Below are 10,493 nucleotides of genomic sequence, written 5' to 3'. Positions count from 1 at the left end.
TCAAGCTGCTGCAGCAAGATAAAGTTGCACATTGCAACTGCTGCACAAGATAAAGCTGCACATTGCAACTGCTGCTTAAACACAATTTACACTGTAAATTACTGCCACAATAAATACAAGCAGGATTTAACGAAAACCCCCTTTAACTATAGCAGATCTAGACGGGTGGAGCTGGGGAGGAGGAGGGAGCAAATAAGCGGCATCAACTCAAGCTGAGTGAGCCTGGAGACCGGAGGATTTAAACTATCGCGGGCGTATGAGAGCGAAGGTGATTGGATAGGTTGTGTTGTCACTAATTAGGGGCGCCTCTCCCGTTTCCTGTATGAACTTGGTCATGTGGAAAATGACTTTTTTCAATACCTTTCAAATTGAGTGACCTTTTGGGCCCAAACTATGTATAAGGTTTTGGTTACATGGGAGGAACAAGATACGGCACCAATTATTCGGATCTTCAGCCCTCTTCACTATATTTCCACATTCACTAAGAATACCATTGTTTCCTATGTGGAAAATGACTTTTTTCAATACCTTTCAAATTAAGTGACCTTTTGGGCCCAAACTATGTATAAGGCTTTGGTTACATGGGAGGAACAAGATACGGCACCAATTATTCGGATCTTTAGCCCTCTTCAATATATTTCCACATTCACTAAGAATACCATTGTTTCCTATGTGGAAAATGACATTTTTCAATGGCTTTCACATTAAGTGACCTTTTGGGCCCAAACTATGTACAAGGCTTTGGTTACATAGGAGGACCAAGATACGGCACCATTTATTCGGAACCTTAGCCCTTTTCAGTGTATATCCACATTCACTAAGAATACCATTGTTTCCTATGTGGAAAATGGCTTTTTCATTAGCTTTCACATTAAGTGACCTTTTGGGCCCAAACTATTTATAAGGCTTTGGTTACATGGGAGGAACAAGATACGGCACCATTTATTCGGATCTGTAGCCCTTTTCAATGTATATCCACATTGATTATAAATACCATTGTTTCCTATGAGGACATTTTTTTTTTTTCAATAGCTTTCATGTTAACTGACTTTTGGGGCCCAAACTTTGTATAAGGCTTTGGTTACATGGGAGGAACAAGATACGGCACCATTTATTCGGATCTTTAGCCCTTTTCAATGTATACCCACATTGATTATAAATACCATTGTTTCCTATGAGGAAAATGATTTTTTTCAATAGCTTTCATGTTAACTGACTTTTGGGGCCCAAACTCTGTATAAGGCTTTGGTTACATGGGAGGAACAAGATACGGCACCATTTATTCGGATCTTTAGCCCTTTTCAATGTATACCCACATTGATTATAAATACCATTGTTTCCTATGAGGAAAATTATTTTTTTCAATAGCTTTCATTTTAACTGACTTTTGGGGCCCAAACTCTGTATAAGGCTTTGGTTACATGGGAGGAACAAGATACGGCACCATTTTTTGGGATCTTTAGCCCTTTTCCATGTAAATCTATATTGACTATAAATACCATTGTTTCCTATGAGGGAAATTATTTTTTTCAATAGCTTTCATGTTAACTGACTTTTGGGGCCCAAACTTTGTATAAGGCTTTGGTTACATGGGAGGAACAAGATACGGCACCATTTATTCGGATCTTTAGCCCATTTCAATGTATATCCACATTGATTATAAATACCATTGTTTCCTATGAGGAAAATTATTTTTTTCAATAGCTTTCATGTGAACTGACTTTTGGGGCCCAAACTTTGTATAAGGCTTTGGTTACATGGGAGGAACAAGATACGGCACCATTTATTCGGATCTTTAGCCCATTTCAATGTATATCCACATTGATTATAAATACCATTGTTTCCTATGAGGAAAATTATTTTTTTCAATAGCTTTCATGTTAACTGACTTTTTGGGCCCAAACTTTGTATAAGGCTTTGATTACATGGGAGGAACAAGATACGGCACCAAATATTCGGATCTATAGCCCATTTCAATGTATATCCACATTGATTATAACTACCATTGTTTCCTATGAGGAAAATTATTTTTTTCAATAGCTTTCATGTGAACTGACTTTTGGGGCACAAACTTTGTATAAGGCTTTGGTTACATGGGAGGAACAAGATACGGCACCATTTATTCGGATCTTCAGCCCATTTCAATGTATATCCACATTGATTATAAATACCATTGTTTCCTATGAGGAAAATTATTTTTTTCAATAGCTTTCATGTTAACTGACTTTTGGGGCCCAAACTTTGTATAAGGCTTTGGTTACATGGGAGGAACAAGATACGGCACCATTTATTCGGATCTGTAGCCCTTTTCAATGCATATCCACATTGATTATAAATACCATTGTTTCCTATGAGGAAAATTATTTTTTTCAATAGCTTTCATGTTAACTGACTGTTGGGGCCCAAACTTTGTATAAGGCTTTGGTTACATGGGAGGAACAAGATACGGCACCATTTATTCGGATCTTTAGCCCATTTCAATGTATATCCACATTGATTATAAATACCATTGTTTCCTATGAGGAAAATTATTTTTTTCAATAGATTTCATGTTTATTGACTTTTGGGGCCCAAACTTTGTATAAGCAATATGCTAAGTGATGTCAAGAGCACTAAAAGTATTTGTATATATACTGTATGTGTGTGTGTGTGTATCCACCAATGATTCTCTTATTGTTCATGTGACACCTTGGACTATGCGCTACTGACATTTCTAATAGCAGTCAGGTGGTACTACTACCATCAAGAGGGTGCAACCACAGCTAATGGACCAGCGCTAATGGCACCATTGTTTGGATTAAGTTATGTTATTACCATTTTCATACAAAACAGTCAATGTTAATTTATGCATGAATTTCAAGCAGCAGTGTGATTAGCTGTGGTAGATTAAAATGTGCCAGGTAAATATTAGGTTAAGATTAGATGTGGTTGCACAACCCTAATGTCTTGTTCTACAAATTTGTTTGCACCATATAGTACTATAGTAATAATAATGAAAGAGCAGAGGCACTCTGAGATAAAAAAAAAAAAACACAAAGAAGGCTTTAATCACTTTGTTTTCTGAACACAATAAAACACAATAAACTGAAACAAACAGGATGGTGCAAACAAAACACAGGCAGGACAGATGTAGTAGTAGACTTTGTGGATGACCGCCGGGCGCAAGCAGGTAGCTGAAGGCAGGGCAGGTGGCAGGCAGAGGTTGGAGGCTGGATGTATGTCTCTCTCACAGACAAACACACACACACACACGCACAGGCTCTGTGAATATACTGTATGTCTCTCTCTCTCTCACACACACACACACACACACACACACACACACACACACACACACATGTAACCAAAGCCTTAAACACGAAGCCTAATACATACTTTGGGCACCAAAAGTCACTTAACATGAAAGCTATTGAAAAAAATAATTTTCCACATAGGAAACAATGGTATTTATAATCAATGTGGAAATACATTGAAATGGGCTAAAGATCTGAATATTTGGTGCCGTATCTTGTTCCTCCCATGTAACCAAAGCCTTATACAAAGTTTGGGCCCAAAAAGTCAGTTAACATGAAAGCTATTGAAAAAAATAATTTTCCTCATAGGAAACAATAGTATTTATAATCAATGTGGATAGACATTGAAATGGGATAAAGATCCGAATAAATGGTGCCGTATCTTGTTCCTCCCATGTAACCAAAGCCTTATACAAAGTTTGGGCCCCAAAAGTCAGTTAACATGAAAGCTATTGAAAAAAAAATATTTTCCTCATAGGAAACAATGGTATTTATAATCAATGTGGATGTACATTGAAATGGGCTAAAGATCCAAATAAATGGTGCCGTATCTTGTTCCTCCCATGTAACCAAGGCCTTATAAATAGTTTGGGCCCAAAAGGTCACTAAATGTGAAAGCTATTGAAAAAAGCCATTTTCCACATAGGAAACAATGGTATTCTTAGTGAAAGTGGATATACACTGAAAAGGGCTAAGGTTCTGAATAAATGGTGCCGTATCTTGGTCCTCCTATGTAACCAAAGCCTTGTACATAGTTTGGGCCCAAAAGGTCACTTAATGTGAAATCTATTGAAAAAAGTAATTTTCCACATATGAAACAATGGTATTCTTAGTGAATATGGATATACACTGAAAAGGGCTAAGGTTCCGAATAAATGGTGCCGTATCTTGGTCCTCCTATGTAACCAAATCCTTTTACATAGTTTGGGCCCAAAAGGTCACTTAATTTGAAAGGTATTGAAAAAAATCATTTTCCTCATAGGATACAATAGGTATTTTGGTGAATGTGGATACATTGAAGTGGGCTAAAGATCAAAATGAATTGTTCCGTATCTTGTTACCCCCCTGTAAACTATGCCTTATACAAAGTTTGGGGTCCACGTGACACATACAGTTTTTCTCGATTGCTTTTACCTGCTTAGGTAAACTAGAACCCACTTGGTCTTCATGACTACTTTCTTTGCACAGCAGAAGTCATCTCTTGCAAATGTGTTCATACATTTTCATTGGGTTCACACATTTCTCACACCCTTTTGCAAAACAGTTAACATAGATGTCATTCAAAAACCCCAAACTCTATTGGTTTTCCCGTGCTAAACAAAAGGAAAACGTCTTTTCACAGGTCGTATAGATTCCTTGCATAAGTCTGAATCACCTGTATGAAACTCCTTTGCACAACTCTTCAAAAATCATTTTCCTCATAGGAAACAATGGTATTTATAGTCAATGTGTATATACATTGAAAAGGGCTAAAGATCTGAATAAATGGTGCCGTATCTTGTTCCTCCCATGTAACCAAAGCCTTATACAAAGTTTGGGCCCCAAAAGTCAGTTAACATGAAAGCTATTGAAAAAAATAATTTTCCTCATAGGAAGCAATGGTATTTATAGTCAATGTGGATAGACATTGAAGAGGGCTAAAGATCCAAACAAGTGGTGCCGTATCTTGTTCCTACCATGTAACCAAAGCCTTATACAAAGTTTGGGCCCAAAAGGTCACTTATAGAAAAAAAATCCTTATAGAAAAAAAATGTATTTTGGTATTTCTAACCATTTTTCATCGAAGCACTGCTGCTAGATTGGTAATTTAATGAAAAACGGATGCATTTTGGTTTTTCTAACCATTTTGGTTTGTGGTGTGTCAAATGCAGCCAAAGCATGAAAGCTTTAAAAAAAAAAAAAAAATGATAAAAAAAAAATAATAGAAAAATAATGAAAAAAATCCTTATAGAAAAAAAAAATCCTAATAGAAAAAAAAATATTTTGGTATTTCTAACCATTTTGCATCGAAGCGCTGCTGTCAGAGTGGTAATTTCATGAAATTGGATGTAGAGTGGTAATTTAATGACAGTCCCTAAGCGCATTAGCGCCCCTGGTGTCCTCTCAATTGGTACTGCATGGTTTTGGCGAATATGCGAATCTGTCGAATATGGAACCTGAAACTAACTTCACAGCAGTAACTTCTGACAGGAGACGGGACAAGTCACCAGAGATTCGCTACTTTTATTCACGCTAATGTGCATGCATTTAAGGTAAGCTACGTTGTTTGGGGGGAATGTAAAAATACAGGATTCATTTAAGTTATAACGCCATATATTTCCTGCTTTGTGGTAACATTAGTGTTCGCTGCTAATTCGTTTGGTTGATGACAGGATTTTCTCTCTCACATTAGACAAGTTTGGAGTAATCATGTGTTAAATAATGAATGAACATAATAACAATCATTGGTATTGTGTATGGTATTCCTGTTGTTACATGATCATTTAGTGTCACCAATTGGCTAGCATCGCTAGCTAGGTAATGATGTAGACTTGTGGTGAAATGACACGTCAAATAATGAATGGACATGATCGTTTTATATAGTCATGTGTCCAGCTTTCGTGTCGTGACGTTAAATAGTCTTGTCAGTTCGTTTCTGACAGGGTTGTAATGTTGTGTTGATGAGTTAGCTACCTATACCTCAGCATTGCTAGCTTGCTAAGAGATTGACGCTACAGGCTTGTGTTTAAATAACGTAATAATGAATGAACATGATTGTATTTAATATTTATGTGCACGGTTTTCATGTTGTGATGTTAACTCATCCTTACACCATGGATTTGACTTGTAATGTGTTGATAACTCGTCAGAATCACTGGCTTGGTAAGAGCTATTGGCTTAATGCATTGCACCAACTAACAGCTGGACTACTAAGGGATTGATACGAGCTCTATATACAATATAACATAGGCTACATATAATGAACAAATTACGTTGTAAATACTATACTAGAACCACAGTAGACTTTCAAACAATCAACTGAAGTCTGTCTACAGTGTTAATCAAATGTTATGTAATTTCCCCTCAGTCTTTGATCTATGCAACACCTCTCCTGCCCCCCTCTCTTCCTTCTCCCATCTTGCTCTCTCTCTCTCTCACACACACACACACACACACACACACACACACACACACACACACACACACACACACACACACACACACACACAGCACTTCTTCTGCCCAGGCTCACAGAATGTGAAAGAACACACAGACGCACGCACGCACGCACGCACGCACACATACATACACTTACACTCACAAACACGCCAGGACACACGCACACACAGAAGAGAGTGTTTGGTGGCTGTTCAGTTGAGTATCTGACCTCCTTCCTGCTCTCATCTCCTCCCTCTGTTTCAGCAAACCAAGAGAAAGCTGGATGTCGCCAATAAACGCCAGGAGCTGCTGTATGACAAGCTGAGGGAACAGAGTGTGAGTACAACCTCTGTGTCTGTGTGAATGTGTGTGTATGCTGTGAGATGGTGTGTGTGTGTGTTTAGATAGGAGTATCTCCCTGTGGTGTGTGTGTGTGAGGCCTATTCTCCCTCCTATCTCCCCTCAGCTCTCTCCAGTCATCATGTGTGGGTTGCACAACATGTCGCGCAGAAAACACATGTGGACACACACGCTAGGACACACACACACTAATGCCTGCACGCACAGCACTTCTTCTGAGTAGAAGTACGAGTATCTACTTAAAGCACTGTGTGTGCGTGCCTGCGTGCGTACGTCTGTGCGTGTGTGCATGCGTCTGTGTGTCCCTGCCTGCCTGGGTGCGTACGTCTGTGTGAGTGTGTGTGTGCGTGCGTGCATCTGTGAGTGCGTATGTCAGTACGTGCCGGCCCGCCTACGTCTGCCCGCGCGTGCCTGCCTGCTTGCCTGCCTGCGTGCGTGCGTGCTTCTGTGTGTGCCTGCCTGCCTGTGTACCTCTCTGTGTGTGTGCGTGCGTGCGTCTGTGTGTGCCTGCCTACGTCTGTGCGTGCCTGCGTGCGTACGTCTGTGTGTGCATGAGTGCATCTGTGTATGCATGCGTGCATCTGTGTGTGCTTGCCTGTGTCTGTGCATGCCTGCCTGCGTGTGTACCTCTGTGTGTGCGTGCATGCGTCTATGCCTGCCTGCGTGCGTACGTCTGTCTGTGTGTGCGTCTGTGGGTGCATGGGTGCATGTTGTCTGTATGTGTCTGCCTGAATCTGTGCGTGCCTGCCTGCGTATGCCTGTGTTTATGCGTGCGTGCGTGCGTGCATCTGTGTGGATGTGTGCGTCTGTGTGTGTGTGTGCCTGCGTGTGTCTGCGTGCCTTCCTGCCTGCTAATCAAATGTGTTCATTTCAGTCACATAAAAATAATAACTGGTTTATTTTACTGTCCCCTAGGCTCCAGCCTAACCAGGTGTAAAGAGTTTGGCAGTGCCAAGAAGAGAGTGGATGGCCACTGAATTGTTCCAGGCCCAGGGCTGCGAGGGGCAGTACAGTGGCTCTGTCCTCACGTCTGACACAAGACTCCATTTAGAAAATTGTGGGAGGCATCTAGGAGAAGCAGCAGCACCAGCCAGAACAGAAGAGAAGACAGACAAAGACATGTCTTGCCTGTGGACAGCCCAGGTCTAAATATGAGACTGATGAAGGAGCTTTAATGTATTTATTGAAATCTCACATGCTCTGCCCCTGATGCTGAGGTCTTCACCATGACGACAGTGCACATTCACATGTATTGAACACACGCAAAAAAGTACTAATTTGGAGCAAAGGGATGTATGTCTATGCTTGTCAGTTTCATTTAGTCATTGTGAAAAGGTATATTTGAAAGCTGGCCTTAAAATGTTCCATATCATTTCTGAAATGCTTATCTTATGATTACCATACTACATTTGTAAAAACCATGCAGTCCTATTGATACATATAATTTGATGCGTATATTTTGTCAGTTATATATTTGACTTTCTTTTATCTGTGCACATAAGACTGTATGTTAAACTGACCTCAATGCATCAGGCCAGCCAGGCAGATGCTCCCTTTTGATCAAGTTTCCATCTTTTTAAAGGGAAGTTTGTCATTGTTAATAGCTATTTGTTAGTCATTTTCTTTTGTCATTGTTAGCAGTTATATTTAATTGTTGGCCTTAAATGATACATGTTATTTCTAAAACATGTATCTTTACATACAGTCCACGCTATTCCATTTGTGTAAATATTGAGACAAGTACAAATTATTTCAGATAATGTCAATAAAACTATGATGACTAATAAAAATTGAACTTTCTTTGAAATATTACACACTGCCTTTACTCCTGCTTAAATGAAAACCATATAGCTTTTTCTCAGCGTAATTATACCATCTACAACAATAGGCTCTGTGTCATAAGAATGAATCCAAGTCTGCTGGTTCGGTTGATTTAAGCACTGCAGGGGATATTAATAATAAACACACTTTGACAAACAAGAGAAGAACTAAACAACATTACTACATTTCTCCAAAGATACTGACAATCTGATGGAGTAGTAATTGTACTATGTTCAAAGTAGTAGCATTACTATACATTTGATATAAACTACAAAAAAAACTAATTTTACATAGAAAGTTGCAATTGTTTTTTAATCCCCAAGTATTTCCAATGCTTTCTAGTCATTTATTTCACATTCGATAACGCCTCAATGGGGATACGAACCCTCTATCTTGGGGAATATAAAATAAATAATCAAATGCACGGACCCAGGAAAATGCTTCAATCCGATTGGCCGGTAATCCGTTACAGGAATACACGACTGGCCCCCGCGGTGTGTCCGTCTATTATTGTTCAAATATATGCAGATGACACTGTTCTTTATACACATGCATAAACCAAAAAACAGGCTGCACTAAACTAACTGCAGCATTGGGACATGTCTCTCACTGGCTAAAACGTTATCCCTACACTTGAACACAAATAAAACAGTCTATGTTCTTCTCCAAGAAATCATCAAATGCTCAGTCCCCTGATGTCTTTATTGAAGGAGAAAAGCTCACAGCTGTAACTGATTTTAAATATCTGGGGATCATTTTAGATTTCAATTCAACATTTAAAAAACATGTCAAAAAGATGGCCAATACCATTACATTTTACTTACTTAACTACAGAAGCAGCCAAACTTTTTATGCATGCCATGATCTTTTCTCACATCTCGTACTGTAACAAGCTGGTCACAAGCAAGTACAACTCTGAAATCAATAGAAACCCTCTACAAGCAGACCTTCACAACTCTAGACCAGAAACCTATAAGCTATCACCACTGCCATATAACAACAAAGTATAGCTTATTCAAATTTGACAGTTTCTAACAGTTTTTGGATGCCTGTCTCATTTTTTAAATATTACATGGGCTGGCACCTCCACCATTAAATGAGTTTATAAAGCTGATGGATGGCAATGGTTTGGCAAGTAGGACAGTCACCAGGGGAGACTGTGTTATACAGTATAGACACAGTGCGTTTGGACAGACAGTCTTCTCAGTACGCGCCTCTACTTACTGGAATACCCTCCCCTACTGATGTAAGGGGTGCACCAGTATTTCAGTGTTCAAAAACAAACTTAAGAAATGGATGAAAAATAACCAAACCTGCAACCATAATTAGGCCACTGCAATACTTACACCATAACTTTTTTGTATGTCTAACACCTTGTATGTGTATCTGTCTTGTTTTTACAATTAGTAATCTTAAACTGCACTGTTTTGTCAAACTGTTGCTTTTCTTTTTTATTATTATTTTTCATTTTAATTAAATAATTTTTTATTATGATTTCTTTCTTTTATTTCGTTATCTCTCTGTCATGCCCTGCCAAGGGACAACAGATGAAAACTAGCTAGAGGAGAAGGAAACGGGGTAAAAAGAGAGGAAAAAAGAAAGAAAGGAAAAAGAAAGAAGAAAATTGGCTGTTTACGCATCCATATCTATTTAATAAATGCATTTCTAACTGCTTAAACACACATAGGACACTTCTGAATGTTTTAAATTATTTGGACACACCGCAGACGGGATACGAACTCACGACTGTGGAAATTCTAAGTTTCGTTTTATTCGCATCCGCTCCGCGCATATTTGTATCAAAGTAAGAGCATAAGTGCGTTCCCCCTAACTTACATTACACATAAAGTTAGTTTAATTGACACAATAGGATACCCCACT

The sequence above is a fragment of the Sprattus sprattus genome, assembly GCF_963457725.1.
Source record: "Sprattus sprattus genome assembly, chromosome: 3".
In the NCBI taxonomy this organism is placed as follows: Eukaryota; Metazoa; Chordata; class Actinopteri; order Clupeiformes; family Clupeidae; genus Sprattus; species Sprattus sprattus.
The sequence above is the reverse complement of the archived record's forward strand: the minus strand, read 5'-3'. Positions refer to the sequence as shown.